General features: G+C 44.1%; 1 protein-coding gene across 1 annotated transcript in view; it reads left to right on the plus strand.

The window, feature by feature from the left end:
* Positions 1-526: 526 nt before the first annotated feature.
* LOC8037051 overlaps positions 527-18328 on the plus strand; it is a 104328-nt gene continuing 86526 nt past the window's right edge. Inside the window, exon 1 of the mRNA XM_029975013.4 lies at positions 527-622. The gene's annotated coding sequence lies outside the window, so the exon portion shown is untranslated. The remainder of the gene's footprint in view (positions 623-18328) is intronic.

Below are 18328 nucleotides of genomic sequence, written 5' to 3' on the forward strand. Positions count from 1 at the left end.
AAACTAATTCATTATGTATTTAAAATGTAAGAACCTAGGACTCCATTACCAAAAACGGTCAAGTTCTATCAATAATTTAACAAAATTCGCAAAAGAAAATTACAATACGTGAACAGCGATGGTTGAGCCTCCTCAAACATTGGGCAAGAAATGAACAAATGCGCTGCATTCTAAACATCTCGTTTAAATTTATATTTTCCAGGTCGGGGCGCTCCCAGAAATACGTAATTGCAAAGTAATTTGTAATTGTAATAAATTATCTTCCATGTAGTAGTAATTGTAATCAATTAACTTTCATGCAGTAGTATTAATTGTAGTAAATTACCTTTCATGTATTAGTAATTGTAATAAAACGACATTTGGAGCAATGGAGCAAAGTAATTGTAATTGTAATTAAATTATATTTTGGAAGTAATTTACCCATGTATGAGACACGGCGCGTGCCGCTGAAAGGATCATGGCGCCATCTTGTTTTAACAACACACACTATCAATCATGGCGCCATCTGATGTACAGATGGCGTACTACAACACTACAGGCGCCACTGGATATGATATCACTCTGGTTGGCTCCACGCTATCTGGATCTTCGTTCGAAACCCACGGCCGTCTTCGCGTGAAAGGTAAGGCGTTTACATTTTGACCATTCAAGCGGTTTCATACGTGCTTTATAGGCATTATCATTTTATTACGTGCTTCACGGGCATGCATGTGAGCTAACTTGAAGTTTTCGCTTTCTTTGCGGGCTTCTCAGCGCGATTCCGAAACTATAAGTATTATCGACGAAACGCCCGTCCTCTTGGTAGATATCGTGCTTTCGGCGCGCGCTCTGCGATCGGATTCCCGACTGACTGGCCTATGAGCCTACATTTAGGATTGCTTCTCCTTCCTTTTCCAACTACGTCGTCTGCACACACACACGCCGTAGCTCTCGAGAAATGCGAACGATCTCTCCGCGTGCGGCATGTTGATCTGAATCCTGAAGCCGGCGAAGCGCTCGCTGAGCGAACCGGTCCGTTGGCTCCGTGTCAAAAAGACGGGGCGCGTGACACGTCTGATCCGGAGAGCTTTTTTTTATGCCTGCTCCGGAGAAGTTTGATCCCCGTAGTCACTCGCAAAACTTCAATTTCAATGTTTGCGTTAGCCTTGTTGTCACAGTCACGAAAACCATTGCGCCAGCAGTACTTCATAAACATAGATACGGTTGAAAGTTATGATAATATTAGAGGGATGCGATGCTGTGACTAGCGGCCTTGAGTGGGCCGATAAGATTGGACAACTCGGTTAAGTAAGAGTATTAAAGAAGGGAAAGCAAAGAAAGTGTTTCGCGGTCAGTGGCATTGTATCGCACCTTTACTACTAATGTAGTGATTGCGCAGGCGAGCTGGTGGATGTTAACCATTTTGTTCTTAGCCCGAGACTGAGGCAGGAAAAGGGGAAAGTTTCGAAGTAGAAGAAAAATGAACAGTCGAAGACACGTCTCTAACGCAGCTAAAGACAAGTTTATTTGGTCACCTTCTTATATACACTCCACAAACTTCACCACAGAACCTTCCCGATCTCGAAAGCCAAAAGATAACAAAGGTCTCACATCTTTCCACCACAATTGTCAAACGACCTTGACGTTTTCCACAAAGCAATGAACAATAGCTCCCCTCATCCGGAAGACACTTGACTGAATTCTTCGCGTACACAGTACACTCTCTCCCTCTACTCTCCGACCCACAATCACAAAGCATCCCGGTAACAGAAGATCTCAATCCACGTGATACACAAAAGAAGAAACCACTTACACCTTCAAATTCAACAAGCACTTTACAAAACTTTCGAATCCGCAAGAATGATTTTGCATTTTACAAAACTTTCAAATCCGCAAGAATGATTTTGCACTGCCGCTAAGCTTTTACTGCCTTGGTTCATTTCATGTTGTAATTTATAGCCGAAAGGGGCAAGGGATAGGTACGTGGCAATGACGCGTACGTACATAGATAGCTTTTCTGCCTTGATCTGATATGACCCGTCTTCCTCAACGGTTATTCGCCGCCGAGCTCAATGGCTCAATACGCCTCGCATGTCGCCTCATTTTTGAGTTCTGCGCATGAGAAAGAAGACGCGAAGGCGGGAGAGGAGGTTATTCGCGATTCTGACTAAGCGCCGCCCTGGCACATATCAGGAGGGGCTCTTGGGGTAAACAAACATCGGCGCCGGTGATGGCGGCCGTGCGGTATGGGCGACCCAGTTATCGCTGACCCCAGTGACGCCACTGACTCAGAACATGTTTGGGGAAAAAGAAAACAGCGCCGAATATAACGGAGTACAAGAAGACTAAGTGTACAAACATCGCTGCCTCTCCACTGGTTGATTGAGAGAAAACAAAAATTTACACGCATCACTGATCCTCAAAAATAAATCAGATCCCTGCCCTGCACGTGTCAAACCTCATCAAGAACGCCAAACGCATTATTTTTTTTTTTTTGCTTCGAAATATAAAAAAAAAAAGCTTTTAAAATTTCACTAGTCATCTGCTGACTGTGTTCTCCTAAGATACACGTTTTTTGTTTATCAAGAAATGTGTTTGCAACCGCACCTATCACAGTGTACATCAGTTCGCCTTCTATCGCATTATCTGACAGAGTTGACATTCTTGAGCAGGTTTAACACGTGCGGGGAGCGGTGACTTGATGATTTTTGAGGATCCGTGATGCTTGTCGGTTTGTGTTTTATTCCAACAAATCAGTTGAGAGTCAGTGCTTTTTTTTTTTTTGCACTTCGTCTTTTCTTTTTTTTTTGTTTGGCGCTGGTTTACTTTTTGGTTAAACGTGTACAACCAACACGCCCAACTTTCCACCCTATGACTCACAACATATCGCCGCCGTCTCTCTTCTTTTCGGAGAGGGAGGCAGAGCTGACGGCCATGGCAACAAGAAGGAATGTTAGTTTATCGGCGGGTAAACCCCTCTGATAAACGAGGCGTAATGATAAACTTCATCATCTGTAGTAACCGGCTGCCTTTTAGAGTGGACAATATCTCCACTCATCGAAAAAGAAACGTTCCAGGCAGCGGCAATATGGTTCGCCTGATAAAAACCGGTCGTGACGTGATCAGTTGTGGTATGCCATGTTGTCCCCTAATTTAGACTGGTTGGATTCCTTTCAATCCTGACTTGTGTTGTGTTCTGTGGTTGTGTTCAATGTTTTTGTTTTTTATCACACGGGTTATTCTGCCGAATATAAGCACCCAAAGCAACTAAAAATTTTCTGGAAGACTGTGTGCATGCCTTTATGTAAATGCATTGTCCCGCATGTTTAGTTGCCTTATGCCAGCATTAAATGTAGGCGAAGTTTGATCGAATTGCTACTAGTTTGCATATAATTAGGAAGTACCTTGACCTGACCGTTTCAGGGCTTTTCGATGAACCGTTCAACCAGTCCAGTGGATGTTTCATAAGTACGACAGCTAACGAGTAATACAGGTAGTACCGTGAGTACTACAGCGCTGAGAAAAGGGTATATTCACGGCGTAAAAGAAATGGGCAATGTTTTCAGTAAAATTTGTAGCACACTTCGCGATTTTTTTTAGATAAATTCATGAAAACGTAGTTGGAAACTGAGAAATTTAGTTTTCCATCCATGAAATTCAGACTTGGAACGTTTAATCGAAACTTTCTCATTTTTCGAACTCGAAAAAATTCGAAATATTTGATTTTCCGAACTTGAATTTGGAATGAATTCAGAATGGGAAACGCGAAGTCGAGTGCTGGCGAAAGCGTGCGATACCCTAGTTACACGGGCGCTCTCAACTGCCATTGAGTGAACGACAGTTGACTCAATCGCGATCAGCCGGAGTCAGAGCCGTATATTGGGAGAGTTTGGCCAGTGGGTGTAGCGACGAAGGCGCCGGAGAAGAAAAAAGTAAATGAAAGGGAGGAGAGCGCCGAAGGAGCGAGAGAGAAAGAAGGGAGCAGAGAGGAGACCGCGCCATTTTTTTGCAACGCTGTCGGAGACTGGTCGGAGAAGAGCACTGCTGAGGCTACGCGTCGTCTGCTACGGGCCGACTTCTTTTTCGCCTGAATAAAAGTTTGTGGCCATACGTCGAGAAAACTTCATTTATTAGCTTTTTTACCCACCGAGGAATAACAGAATATCATTGTCTTGCCAGAGCCAGCGATATAAAAGGAAATAATCGAGAGTTAGATGCCGATCCCATGCATTCCTCGGGAGAATGAACGAAAATGGCGGCCTTCCCCACTCGGCTGCGAGCAGCCCGGAGTTCACGCGCATGAGCTCATGCCTCTCGCTCTGCGCCGCGTGCTGATTGGCTCGCTCGGGAGAAGAGCGGTACGGCGGCGAGATCATGGACTGACCAAACTCTCCCCATATACGGCTCTGGCCGGAGTTACACGGCGGCGCCATCTGTCATCGAGCCGCTAATGACAGTCGAGTTGAACTGAGGTTGAGCACCTCAGTTGAATACCCCCATCAATTCAACGGAGCTCCTTCAAGATGGTGATCACAAATTCCGGTGCGAGCACGTCAGCAGCGTCCGCGAGAGGAAACGGCGGCCAGAAGTGCTTGATTTGGATGCGCGATACAACGCTGACCCTCACATTCCTCTGGGAAGATAACCTCGCCTCTCTTTGCGGAGCGAAGCGAAATGCGGTCATCTTCGCCCGCATCACTCAATTTCTCAACTCGGCAGTGGCGAGCGCCGACGTTGAGCCAGTCGAGCTTTTCATCGTGAAGCAAGTGAAGCTCAAAATAGAAAATCTTGGACAAATCTACCGGTATGTAAAACTTCTGACGCGAGCAAGTAAACTACCGAGCATTTAACTCCTGGAAGGGTATTATCAATGTGTTGTTTCGCTGTCTGCGTTTGTTTCGACCTCGTTTGTTTTCAGGTCCACTTTAAAACAAGATCGTTTGTTATTGTTTGATATGCAATCTCGCAAATACAATAAAAAAAAACGTGTTGATACTTTTTCACTTTGTAAAATATTCTTATCTTTCAAGAAATATTTTTTGTTAGTGTTAGTCACGTGACGTGTATCCCAACTGGGTTCGGAAAGCCTGTGAAAGTGTACCGCCGGACAACTGAGTTGGGATGAATGTCAGTTGAAAAATTCTGTCATTGACTCACTGACAGTTGAGTGCGCCCGTGTAACTAGGGTATGAGCCATTCAGCAAGGTCACGGTCAGGTCCTTGTCTACTACACACAGGAGTGGAACGGCTGCGCCATTCTGCGCCATTCTGCGCCATGTGGCAGAAACTGCGCCACAGCCAATACCTCGCGCCATTATGCGCCAGATCGCAAAACGTGCGTCAAAAAACTTTTTATTTTGTCTTGGTTTTGGTTTTTATCGACTAGATTGGCAACAATGAGAGCGTCTAGCCGGGTCGGCCTTGCAATCCTTTGTTCTGTTTATTCCCCCTGTCTATCCCGAGTCGGAAGCGCGCGAAAAACTCGGATTCTAAGCGCTACACCACCTGCGACTGGATTGTTATTCTTCAACCATAAGCGGTAGGGCAAGTCGGCCGAGGTGAGGTCGAGTCGTTAAGCGCCAGATTGCATTAGGCTCTGCGGACGGGATCCGGACGTCATCCAATCGAAAGCGATTGAGCAAAATATTCCTTTTAGTACGTCATCGTTAGGAGCTGGAACCGCATTCTCGCAAGGCAAATCGTGATTTGATAGAACTGAAACGCGGTCCGATCCGAAACCTTGCCGGCCAGCAGCTCTACTTACCTGCTCGGCGTACTTTAACCTTGCTCCTGCTTATCGCTTCAAATACGATAACTTCGTTAATCGTAGTCTGCTGCTTCGATATCGAGTTGCACAATAGGACAAACTCGAAATTTGTTTTACTGTTCCTCCGTGCAACTGCACGTCCGTTGTTTACGCACGTCACGTGGTTCGCACATATAATTACTATGTCGAGCACGTGTGGGTTGTGCGATAAGCAGTGCTGGTGTGCATCTTGAGCATCTGAAAGCCACTCAGAAAATATCAAGGAAGCTATCTTCAGAAGCATAAAGTACTTGCTTTTTGATTCTCATTAAGGCTCACAAAGTTTCAAGTTTTCGCATCTATTACACTGTTATCCCATCTACCTAGGTCCCTAACCACTCATGATCTCGGCTTCTAAGCACAATTGAAATTCCTCCCGTGCTTGTCTAAGACGCAAGCTGAAGTGCCATGCAAACTGATCTGAGCTGCTCCTAGCCTGCTCTAGAATGTAGTTTTAGCTGCTCCCAACCTGCTCCAAAACAGCTGTTTCAGCTGCTCCCGTGTCTGCTCCCAAGTACATTACATGAGTTCCACCCCTGTACACGCGGTAGCTCGAATATTCGACCTAGGACGTTAAGGAGTGGGCTAGGGCAAGACTGACTAGGCAAGGCCATTCTAGCCTTCTTATATTTCCCACTAGGGGTAAGGGTGTACGCGAATATTCTGGATGTACCGAGAATTCAGCATTCTTTCTCGGTCATTCACGCGGCATCACTCTCCCTTTAAAAGTGCATTGCCTTGGTGCATCCTTAAATAAGTCAAGACAAGGCTATGAACCAAATAACAGCAAACAGTCCACCGCGGTGTCGGCTGAACCATACATAGTCCTCAGACCTACACTGTTAGCAAAAATGCACTACTCCTCTAGAAGTGTAAACCGTTGTCCCAGGGTGGCCACCTAAACTAGTGTTCGTTTTGCTCGCAAAGCTCGGTGTATTTTGTTTACACGCGAGGTGTCTTGAAAAATGAACGTCTTTGAACGTGTACTTCGTTCCGCGATCAGACGTCTAGGGATGTTATTTTATGACAGCCGCGCAAATATAAAACGGCGGCCGCTTGAGGTGAGACGGGATGTACGAGTGAGGCCGAGCGCTTTACACGGCTTTTGGGTTTGGGCTAGTTGGTCTATACTGATTCCAAGAAACACGCGGTGGAATATATTGATTGTGTCACGAACGTGGTGTACCAGACCCCCTTTAGTTGAATGGTAAAGCACGTGAGAAAATCTGTCTGCGCAACAACGGGGCCGGGAGGAAGGGGAGCGCGGGAGGGGGGCACCTTGCTGACCATTGTAGGACAGTGGGGGAGGGGGGGGGGGGCAAACTTTACCTAACTTCTACGAAGTTTTTAATAAAGGCAAAATATCATACGAAAAGAGATCTTAAAAGTGTTCTATGTAAAAAGGCAAAAAAAAATGCAATCGCGTCAGCGCTTTATTTGTCTGTCTGCTTCAAAGTGAAATGGCATTTATGGATGGCTGTCTGAGCGTTCGATTGGGTATGATGCGGGTTGGGCAAGAATGTGTCTTCATGTAGCTGACTTTGTTCGCGCTTTTAGCCTTTTATTCTGTAAAAGCGTAGTTTGCACGTGTCTATTCGTAGTCTTCCATACGCGCTAAACCACCGAAGGCATCCTTCCCGAAGAGCCGACACTGTATTTATTACGGCGATTACGCGACAGTAGAAGCGACGGCGGCCAGCCGTCTTTCTTCGTCGACGTTCGCGTAGTGGTTCTGCCGACCTACAGAGCCTCAGGCCGGCTGCATTTTCACCGAGACAAGATAATTATATGAGGCGAACCCTTTCGCGACCACCGAAATAAAAGTTTTCTTGCTTCATTGAACTTAGCCTCTGTTTGCCGTTAGAAACGACGAATCTCTCCGACGCCGACCCGGCCGCGCTTAGTTGCTTCCTCACGCGGATTAAGACCATGGGGCGACTCCGGTGCCCGTGATTGGCCTTTTTTGAGGCACGATAGAGATGCGCGCACCGCCGGCATGCTAAACGCACGCCCAGTGTTTCACGCGTACACAAATTCATTCTCGGGTATAGAGATGCCGTCTCGAGAGATCCGCTCGCTCGCTCGCTGGCTTCTTCCTAGTCTGGGCTTGCGGCCCTATTGGGAAGCGACGCCGCTATCTCCGCATTGTTACTTCTACACGTGGATTAGGCCCGAGACACTCTTATCGCTCCACCACGCGGTGCTGGGTTTTGTATTCGTCGCCCAAACTAGCATTTTGTTTACCCGCCAAATATCTATCCCCAGCCACGCCCATATCGAGGCGCGTTGTAATGTGCCACCACACAGTGTCGCCGCGGCAGCAGTGTGCAGCGGCACATTACAAGGCGTCGACGATCGCTGCTGCTTTTTTTTACAAGTGTGTTCTTTTTTTTTTAATTTCTGGCACAGGTTCGCCCTCCTTTAAATTAGTTCATTCCGTTTTCTCCTTCCTCATCGTCTGTCATTCGTGCCATTTTTGGTGGAGGTGCGGGGTAACTCAGCCCATGAAGCGTGCCCCTCCCAGGCCTCGCAGCAGCAAGCGACGGGGTGTAGGTGTAACAGCGGGCTGTCGTGAGAGAGAATCAGCTAATGAATCGGCAATGCGACGTTCGGCTCTTTCCTTACTATGCTTGTCATCTAGAATTTTCGATCTAGAATGTTCGGGAAAGAGCTAGGGCGAGCTGACTATACTTCGTTTCGCCCTAAGTCCAGACGCAGCAGATGCTACGAGCTGAGGCCATCAATCAGAGAGCGTCAAAAGCGCACCATCATGGTGTTCGTCATAATTCTGTGCGTATTCTCTCATCGCTGAACCAATCATACAAAGAAAAGGCCCAGTAACTAGCGCTTTCGACGCTCCTTGATTGCTTTCATTACCTCGAAGTATTGGCGGCGTCTGGACTTAAGCTGAAACGGAGTATAGGGAAGGCCTTTCTGGTCTCCTTTCCTTTTGCACTAGGGGTAAGACTGTACGCGAATGTCTCAGACGAACGGAGAAACGTATCTTCTGGATCATGCAGGCGGCAATATCTTAAAATATCGGGTTTTACCTAAAAGGAAGCGCAATACATATAATTCATTATCGCTTGCATAATCAGAAGTAGGAAAGTACGTCTTTATTCCTTCTTTATAATTTAAAATATGTTGTTTAAATGTCATACTTTAAACCACCTATATATTTTCAATGGATCTTTATGTTCTTATATTTCTTCATAACGTTTTTGTAAAAATCATTCATAAAAAGTTGAATACATCTTGAACCGTCATTATTGTATAATAATAATATCATTAATAATAATGATAATAATCTTTATTTTCGTGTGCCCAAAAAATACCCGGAGGTCTTCACTTTGGTACACAAAAACGAGTAAACGCCAAATTAACACGAAACCAATAAAACACATCACAGACAGGTAGCGATCGCTTGCAATGGCTTGTGGTCAATAGAAAAGTCACTGAATATTTCAATACCTGGATTGTCAAAGCGATTGAACAACGATTTCATGCGTGGCAAGGGTGACGATCATAGTAGCGCAAAACTATGATTTATACTATCGATAGTATCGATAGTCGCCAGAAATCTGACTATCGATTGTAAAAAAAACTAATGATAGTACTATCGATAGCCGACTATCGAAAGACAATCGATAGTCAACTGTCAAACAACTGTCGATAGTACTCTCGATAGTTTTGCCACACTATCGATAGTTTTCGAAAAACTATTGATAGTATCGATAGTCAATTTATCGATAGTTTTGCATGACTAGAAGATATGCAGATGGCATTGACATAAAAAGTAGAGTGATTCCTAGTCAAACGTAAGGGTGCATGGGTATTAACGTTGTATAAATGCGAATCATTACCTGTAATTCCATCTTCTATCTTGTGCAAAAATATCAAGTCGCGTTCTGTTTGTTTGTCAAGCAATGTCCTCATCAAGAACTTATCCAGAAGAACGCTGTAATAAAGGTAAAAGCGAAACTGAAGATAGCGGTCGTAACCGATGCCTATTAAATGTTTTAGCACACTTTCAATTTTTGTTGAATTCGCTTCTGAAAAAAAGTTCCAAGCTACAAAATCGAATTGAAGCGTTGACCTAACAAGAGAGCAAAATAAACGAATAATACAGGCAGAGTTTTTAGATTGCTTCGCGATGCGAGATATTAGTTCGAGCATCCTTGTCGCACTGCCAACAATAGACGACAAATGCAATCTAAACGTCAGTTCATTATCCGTCCTCACGCCAAGGTCTCTTAGAACAGAGGCGCGTATGATTGAAATTTATTTGAATACATACTCTTTATGTGGTGCATTACGACGTCTGCACAAAAACGAGACATTTGTTTTGAGAGGGTTCAGTGACAGGCCATTCACTTTACACCACTGAAACATGCGCGACACATCATTCTGTAAAGTTTCGCAGTCGACACGAGTATGTACGTTCATAAAATGCTTAATGGCCCCTGCAATCGACAGCTCGGCATTTTCAACATATGACGCTAAAGCATTTACGAAGATAAGAAATAAGGGGGCCAAGTATAGACGCTTGGGGAACGCCGGAATAGGGAAAAATGTTCTTGAGCGACTGTTATTCATTCGAACACGGTCAGGACATGATAGGTAACTTGGAAACCATTTGCACAACTCTGTACAACGACCATAAAAATAATTTATGCAAGAGCAACTCATGCTTTACTTTATCAAATGCGTTTCACATATCAAAATATAAACAATCAATTTGACCTCTGTTCATAACAACAGCGGCAGAGAAGTTAAAAAATGTGCACAAAGTAGTTTCAACTGACCGTCCCTTCAGCAAACCATGTTGGCAAGATGCACATTTTTGGCGGAAGTAAAAGTTAATTTAGTTATGCATAACTGGTTCAACACCTTAGGAAATTCAGACAATAAAGATGTGAGGCGATAGTTATTAGTAACAGAAGCGTCGCCACCTTTGCAAATAGGCACAATGAGCGCGTTCTTCTAAAGCGATGGAAAAACACCAAAACTAAGAGAGAGATTAAAGATGCGCTTCAAAATAGGTAAAAACAATTCGCCACAACCCTTAATAATGAAAGATAGATTGGAGTCCGCCCCAGTAGATAATTTTGGTTTTAGTTTCTTTATAGCTTCAGCGATTTCTTCGATATCTACTCCAACGCCAGACAAAAAGTTATGGCAGTTGATTTTAATATTCGTAGGCTGAACTGCTTACCGAACGGTGGAGCAACAGTAAACTAAAGTTATCGGCAAACATATCTGCAACCTCTACAGGGGCGGAAACATAGATATTGTCATGTGAGCGGTCGCGTAGGCAAACAATTCGGCTAGTATCGCGAGTGTGCGGTTTGCAAACCTTCAAGAATCTTCTAGGCTTCGGTTCAAGCTACGCTCTGTTCGGTCAACGTTTAAGCGCGTGTCTTTAGGGTTCAACATTTTAGGTAGAGCACGATACATGCTAGACTGAGTGTACCATAAAGCATTGCGAGTTCGTTTACAGTCTGAAAGTGATCTTTTACGCAAGCAATTTTATAAATATCTGGAAAACCATCCGGCATAAATTCAAGGCTTGAAAATCTGCTAAGGCACAAAAGTCTCAATCGCGTCAACGAGGCAGAGGGGCTTAGAGCGATAAATTGGCAGCTCAAAGTGACCCCCAACAGGCCACCGCCATGTTGCAGATTTTTGACCACTAGACGCGTGACCTTATAGTTTTACGTCCATGTTTTAACAAAGTACCGCCCAGAGATAATTCGTTATTTATATTTATTAACAGTACTTGACGAGGTAAGTTTCGTTTGTTTTAAGTCCAAATGGACCTTTTCCGAATACCGACGGCACCAGGCGGTGGCTGCACGAACTAAAAATCGAGGAAATGACCTACCTGCGCTACCAACCGATAATGGGAGCTACGCTACCAGTTGCTTCGCTCTCTGAGCCGCGTCGCGTGCCCAACACGACTTCATAGAGGGAAATCCGTAGCGTCCACCCAAACGTCGTGTTTTTTTTTTCCGTCCACTTTCTTTTTTTGTGTAACACAATTATATATATGCTGCAATTACGAGTTCTACTCGTCGATCTACAGCCTCATTCCGAATTTCCTCGATTTTTCGTTCACACTTCCACCGCTTGGCATCGGGCGCTCGCGCATGCGCAGAACGCTTCTCGGAAAAGGTCCATTGTGCTCTTACGACAAAAAACTCGGGCAGCTTCGCAATGGCTCCGCTAGATGCCGTCAGCCGCGGCGCTGTATTTTGGGTTTCTATCGGAGCTAGACGCTGATCTCTGGGGCTAGCGGTATTGAAAAGTTGTTTATCATGTTTTTTTTTGCAGCGATCGCAATACAAGTCTAGGCTCAGTTTTGCGTAAAAGCCTGAGATTTCGGTAACGTCAGGTGTCTAGTGATCAAAAGTGTACAACATGGCGGCAGTCAAGTGGGAGTCACTTTTGCCTGGTGAGCGACATACCAGTTTATCGCTCTGAGCCTCTGTATCTCCTTGAATTGTGTATTTAACAATCGACGAAGACGTCTTAGTCACCGTTTCTATGTCGGTTATTGCAAGAACCCCGCTCCCATGAAAGTGTTTTGAAGTATCTCTTCATGCTCAGATAATCTCCTTGGGCATAGTTGTAAGTAGAGTAAGTACGGGATGTTAGCTCTTTTCGTGGAAGTAGAAGTTAACCTCCAATTTTGAGCGAAACAAATCTATTCACCTTAAGGAATTTCTAACAGGGGTCACAAAATCGACTGGTATGTTAGATAAAACAAGGTCAAAAACCTTTCCAGCGCTATTCGTAATTGGGTTAAGTTGATCAGGGCCACCGTACAGTACATGAACGACAGTCACCATGAATCCTTATTTGGTGTTATAGGGTTGTAGCAATTAAGAAACCTCATCGGCCAGTCTACTTTTGGAAGATTAAAATCTCCATATAGCTGTACTCTGCATTATGAAAAAATTATTTGTTTACTAAGTTTCTCAAAGAGTTCTATACATGTTACTTCATCGGAAAGTTGTGAAAAATAATAGTTTCCAACTAGATAGTTAAAGTCATCGCCTGCTAAATCTCTACCGAGACACACTCATAATGTGATTCCAGGTCAAAACGAGGATGTGACGAAAGAAATGTCTCGGTAGCAATTAAAACGCAAACTCCAAACTTTTCACCAGTAGACTGGTAATCTCGATTCCGGCAATACACTCTCTAGTTAGGTGTAAAATAGTTGGAGTTGGGTATCGCATAACAGAACCAAGTTTCTGCGAGGAGAAAACATCAAACTTCGTTGTCACGATGTTGGGCAGGAACTCGTCGGCCTCCGTTTGCAGGCCCCTCGCGTTTTGATAGCAGACACTAAGCGTTGCAGCCATTCTCGCGTGTTAGTGTTTCATCATTTTGAACACGCGCATTGTCAAGCCGACCGAAAAACTGGTGGAAGATACTGCCCTCTGGCTAAACTTAGGGTTTGCTGAGAGCTGCAACCACTGTCTCATCGCAAACATATCGGTTTGTTGGCAATTTTTTTTTTTTTGTGAAAGCTTAGAGAAACTAAAGTTTCACTAAATGTTTTCCTCGATTTAAAAATAACCTTCGACACTTGTTTTTCAAGTGTTTTTCATATTTGAAACTAATTTTATAGATGGCAAATTTCTCACATGTTTCATTATTTTACCGTATACCACATTTTTCTTAGCTTGAAGAAATCTTTTTCAAATGCATTTTTTTCTTCGTAATTTTATGTTTAGGTATATATAATTTTTGACCTAAGTTTTGTGTCTGAATCTAAAAATTTTCCATCTTGGTAACATTTACCCAGTTCTATGTACAACATATTTCTCTTTATCTTTTACTATTCATATACGTTTTTTTTTGTAGATTTTATTGGAGCTAGTGGAAGGTCATTTCGACAGTTATGTAGTTCTTTTACATATTTAAAATCAACCTCAAGAGTGGATTCATAATCTTATGCTAAAAATGGGTTATCTGATGAGGATGTTGAGATATGTCACAGTCCATGAATTCGATATGATCACATGGCAATCTTTGAGGTAAAGCCCATTTATATAAGTTATTCGCATCGAAGTATATTAAGTAGTTTGAGAGCTTAATTTTCAGAGCTCTATTACATCTGCCATTGCTCCTCTAATTCCTTCTTGTATCATAAAAAATCATCAATATTTGAAATCATTTATGTTTAATATTTGTCAGCTTTAACATGGAACCTAAAACTAATCCTGGAGTTGTAAAGCATCAATATTCACCTGATTCCTGTTTCCAGACATACACCATGAAAGTTTTCAAGTATATCTGCAAGAAATAAAACATCTTGCTTAAGATATAGGTCAGAGTATTCTACTAAAGGTTTGCTGTACGTTTTATAAAGCGCTAATCTTCTTATATTTTTAGCTATTTTATCTGCAGTCATCTGGCTTATAAATGTATTTTCGTGGGAAATTCAGTTTATTTATATATTTCAAAGAAATCAATGTATACATATAGGAATTTACCTTTTTGTAGCAGTATGTCATCTCTAAGGTAGTTATTGGTCTTTCTTATGTTATTTTTAAATGAGTTTTAAACAAACCCATTTAAGCATGTGTTCATAAACTGTCTAAAAATGTTATTCAAATTATTCCACTATTCTAATGAAGGATATGTATTTTTCTTTGTTTGGTTTCATGTTCGAAGCTCTTTTTTTACAAATAGATGTCACAATCTTAACCAGATAAGTTATGACAATAAACTGGAATAAATAGTGAGGCATTATAATTACATCGGTTATATGCTGGACCTTCTCCAGTGCTATGAACCTAGTTATTTTTGACCGGTCCTAAGGATATATAGCACTTATCAGCATGTCTTACTTGGTCTGCGTCAATCATGTATTTCTTCCTTCAGTACGCTATGATTTTTTTGGCAATGCTTTTAATCTTGTCACGAAACCTTTGCTGCATTTTCATCTTAATAAACATACAGCGGGATTTTTACATTATTGCAGAGACTGACAACGTAAAATTCTGAAACTGGATGGAACTTTCTGTTGATAACTTTTGTATTTTCTCCAGCATTCTCTTCTAGTGGTACAAAAACTGACTCAATGTCAAGATATACTGCACTTAAAAGTCTAAGTTTACGAAAATATTATCGGAATTCAATGCTACGATATTCTGGGAATTCAATTCTTTCTAATAACCTTTTGTTATAAATTTCTTTATGATTATCCAAAATTGTTTGCATTGAAGTTTCACAAAGACATCTTTATTCTGTATATAATATATTATGACCATGTTTGGGAGTGTTCAGCGGAGACTATATCCTTTATTCAAGAGTATTGAGTTTTTTTCAGCTTCTTCGAAAATAGGTTTACTTTCTCCTTTTAATAATTGTATATCTTAATAATATAAATAACGCCCATATCAATTTTACAATGATCCACAGAATTGTGTTATTCTACTTCAAGCTCATTTAACATTTTCTTATTCAGCCTTTCAAACTGGAATTTTTACACTACACAGGAAATGCGACAGCATCAAATTTTAATTCATTCTGATATATTATATTTTATATTTGGAAATTATATACACATCATGGCTAGCTGGATGTAATAGATATGGTACAGTCCAAATAAACAAAAATTGTCTTTATTTTGAACATTTATAACTTCGTGTTTAGTCGGTGCAGTTTGGTGGAAATATGTATGATGCACCCTTTATAGCTTGAAATTTAGTGATTGCCATTTCTATTCCCAATACATTTCGAACGTTCCAACCAGTCTTTTGTAATTCACCGGCTTGTCTTCCTGGAATATATTTGTGAATATTTTCATATCAATCAAAATTTTAATATTTATGATATTGTCACAGTTGAAGGCAACGAGACGATGAATGATGAACTGAAATAAAGAATTCATTGGCGAACTTGTTCCAAAAAAAATAAAGAATGAGGTTCGAGACAGCATAAAAGCGGGCGGCGATTTGGCGACGCAACAGCAAGCGAGAGCGAGAATGGCTCATCGAGGTCACGCGCAGCTCCCTACCTAGTGTGAGTCGGCATCTCGAAAATTCGGCCCAGAAGGTTCAAATGTTGAGCGCTGGGGGTGAGAATGAGTAGGCACTTTCGAGAACAAGAAAGTAGAACGAAATGATAAAAGTTACTTCGCGAGTAAGAGTGAGCACGAATCTTCTAAAAATCCGTGACCAAGCGTTGATTGCTCAGCCCCCGCGCGCGGCACTATCTCACCTTTAAAAGTGCATCGTCCAGATGCAACGCCAAAGGGAACAAAAATGGCTCAGAAAAAAAGGAGGCCGCATCTCTATGTGGTGAATGATGTTTATTGGGGCGAAGCTCTGGTAGTGCTGATGATACTGATAATATTGTTCATAAGTAGTGCTGATGGAGCTGATATTTTTATTGCTCATAGGTAGTGCTGAGTTCCGGGTTGCGTTTCGACTTCATTATTACTGCTTTATGATCGGTGAAATGCAGAGCCAGTGGTTCTAGCGGATCAGCTTGGATCCGCTAGAAGCCTTGGGAACGCGTCTCCACCGCTTAGGTCAACGGTCCATGTCAGAAAGAAAATGTGTAATATGGATCGTGGATATATAGGAGTTGAGTACTTGACCGCAGCGCCTTCTCGTCTATAATCCTTGAGCCAACGCATGCAAGGTTTAACGCGATTATATGCGCATTTGAGCGCAGCGCCCTGTCGTGTATAGACGTTGAGCGACTACATGCAACGTTGGAGTGTAGCGTAGTGATTAATACGTCTGCCCTGAGTTTGAACACCCGTGCGGGCGTACGTTTTAGAGCGCAGCTCTTAGGGGCCCGTTCCCGGCTTGAGCGGCGTCGCCGTCGGCGTCGGCGTCGCCGTCGCCGTCGGCGTAACCAAGGTCATCCCAAGGTCACGTGACCCCCAAGGTCACGTGACCCCTCCCAAGGTCATCTCAAGGTCACGTGACCCCTTCCAAGGTCATCTCAAGGTCACGTGACCCCAAGATGACCCCACGTGACCCTTTGAAGGTCACGTGACCCCCAAGTCACGTGACCCCTCTGAGGTCACGTGACCCCCGAGGTCACGTGGTCGCCTCCCCAAGGTCACGTGACCCCCGAGGTCACGTGACCCCCAAGGTCACGTGACCCCTTCCAAGGTCATCTCAAGGTCACGTGACCCCACGTGACCCCCAGGTCACGTGACCCCTCTGAGGTCACGTGACCCCCCGAGGTCACGTGACCCCTCCAGGTCACGTGACCCCAAGGTCACGTGGGGGTCACCTTTGGGGTCACGTGGCCTTGAGGTCACCCCCAGGTCACACCTCCCCGAGGTCACGTGACCCCCTCCCCGAAGTCACGTGACACCCCCCCCCCCCGGAGCATATTAAAGAATGAGGGGAGGAGGAGGAGAAGGGGGAGGGGTCTACCCTCCCCTCAGTACCCTTCACTCCTCCTCCTCAAGAGCTGCGCTCCAATTCGGCGTTACAGGGATTTGTAAACGGCTTTCACTTTTTTCTTTGTTCTTTTTTTAAGTGGGCCGATCCCGAAGGCAGTGCAATCGATGTGAGCACGGACGCAGGACGGATGGACAAGGCTAAATCCTAAGGAGCTTCGCGCCTAAAAATACGCTGAGACGAAATAAACGTGCCGCGTCACAGTCGTAACGCGCGTAAAACGGCTTGAGTCGAACGACGTGCACCACTTCGGGTCGTGGCTGACGGCGTCCTGATGGTAAAGTTCCGTCAGGGTGCACCTCGTAGTTCATGTCCCCAAGGCGGCGAAGGACCTTGTAGGGTCCGAAATAGCGTTTTAATATTTTTCGCGCTTAGGCTACTGCGGCGAATGGACGTCCACATCTACACAATGTCTCCGGGCTGGAACTGTATAGGTCGCGAGGACGAAGGTTGTATTGGCCAGCTTCGACACGTTGTTGGTCCTTTATCCGAAGGCGGGCTAGCTGGCGTACCCCTTCTGCCCGTTGGGTGACCAGCTGGGCGCCGTTGGTGCAGTCGTTCGTCGGGACGTGGGGCAGCTTGGCGTCGAGCATCGTCGCCAATTTTCTGCCGTGTTGTGCGCGGCAAACCGTGTTGTGCGCAAACGTGTTGTGGCCGTGTTGTGCGCAGCACGTGTTGTGGCCGCAACACGTGTAGTGGCCGTGTTGTGCGCAAACGTGATGTAGGGCAACCTATCATCCCACGTTTATGTTCCACGTCCACGTACACCAATCTCATGTCGGCGATGGTCTTGTTTAATCGCTACGTCAACCCGTTGTTCTGGGGGTAGTATGCCGTGGTTCGAGTGTGGTCGATGTGGCTCAGACGGAGTATCTCTTGTGTCAGTTGGGCCATGAACGATGTGCCTCGGTCCTTAATCAGGACTTGGAGAACGGTGTGTCGGAAGCCGATGGACTCAAGAACGAACTTGGCTAGTTTGTCACCGGCTCCCAACGGGCTTGCGTTTTTTCGTGGCGTACCGGGTGAGATAATCTATTGCCACGATTATCCAACAGTTTCCCTCATCAACGGCTAAAAAGGTCCAAGTAGATCTATTCCA

This window comes from Ixodes scapularis, unplaced genomic scaffold, assembly GCF_016920785.2.
Source record: "Ixodes scapularis isolate PalLabHiFi unplaced genomic scaffold, ASM1692078v2 PGA_scaffold12__126_contigs__length_90152505, whole genome shotgun sequence".
Taxonomy (NCBI): domain Eukaryota; kingdom Metazoa; phylum Arthropoda; class Arachnida; order Ixodida; family Ixodidae; genus Ixodes; species Ixodes scapularis.